Source organism: Pongo abelii, chromosome 13 (genome assembly GCF_028885655.2).
Source record: "Pongo abelii isolate AG06213 chromosome 13, NHGRI_mPonAbe1-v2.0_pri, whole genome shotgun sequence".
NCBI classification, from domain to species: domain Eukaryota; kingdom Metazoa; phylum Chordata; class Mammalia; order Primates; family Hominidae; genus Pongo; species Pongo abelii.
Genome location: NC_071998.2, coordinates 51,862,896 through 51,863,718, shown reverse-complemented (window position 1 = coordinate 51,863,718; position 823 = coordinate 51,862,896).

The following is an 823-nucleotide window of genomic DNA, read 5'->3' as shown; positions in this document are numbered from 1 at the left end:
CACCGACTGGTAATTTATTTTAAAAAGAAATTTATTTATCACAGTTCTGGAGGCTGGAAGGTTTAATATCAAGGTGCCAGAATTTCGTGAGGGCCTTGTTGGATGGTTAAGAGATGGGAAGAGGAAGCAGTCTCAACTCTTTTTTTTTTTTTTTTTTTTTTGAGATGGAGTCTCTCTCTGTCACCCAGGCTGGAGTGCAGAGGCACAATCTCGGCTCACTGCAACCTCTTCTTCGCGAGTTCAAGCAATTCTCCTGTCTCAGCCTCCCTAGTAGCTGGGACTACAGGCACATGCCACCATGCCTAGCTAACTTTTGTATTTTCAGTAGAGACGGGGGTTTCACCGTATTGGTCAGGCTGGTCTCGATTTCCTGACCTCAGGAGTACTGGGATTATAGGCATGAGCCACTGCGCCCAGCCTCAACTCATTTTTTTTATCAGAAACCCACCTCCATGATAACTAACCCACTCCAGAGATAATGGCATTAATCCATTCATGAGAGTACAGCCCTCATGACATAATCACTTCTTATAGGCCCCACTTCTCAACACTGCCGGGCAAAGGAAATGATCAGAAATCCAAGTAATGTTTCTAGACAGGCTGGCAAATCTTAGGCAGAGCTAAGATTGAGGTAAAGCAGGGAGGCTAAACCAGACACAGTACCCCGTAAAGTCTGGGCTGTGGAGTTGGGTAGATCAGCGTTGGAATCTCAGATCTGCCGATTACAGGAATTATTAACTTGAGCCAGACATTTAAACTCCTTGACCTTCATTTTTCCACATTTCCTCATCTTAAAATGCAGAATGATAATGAATCTTCCTCA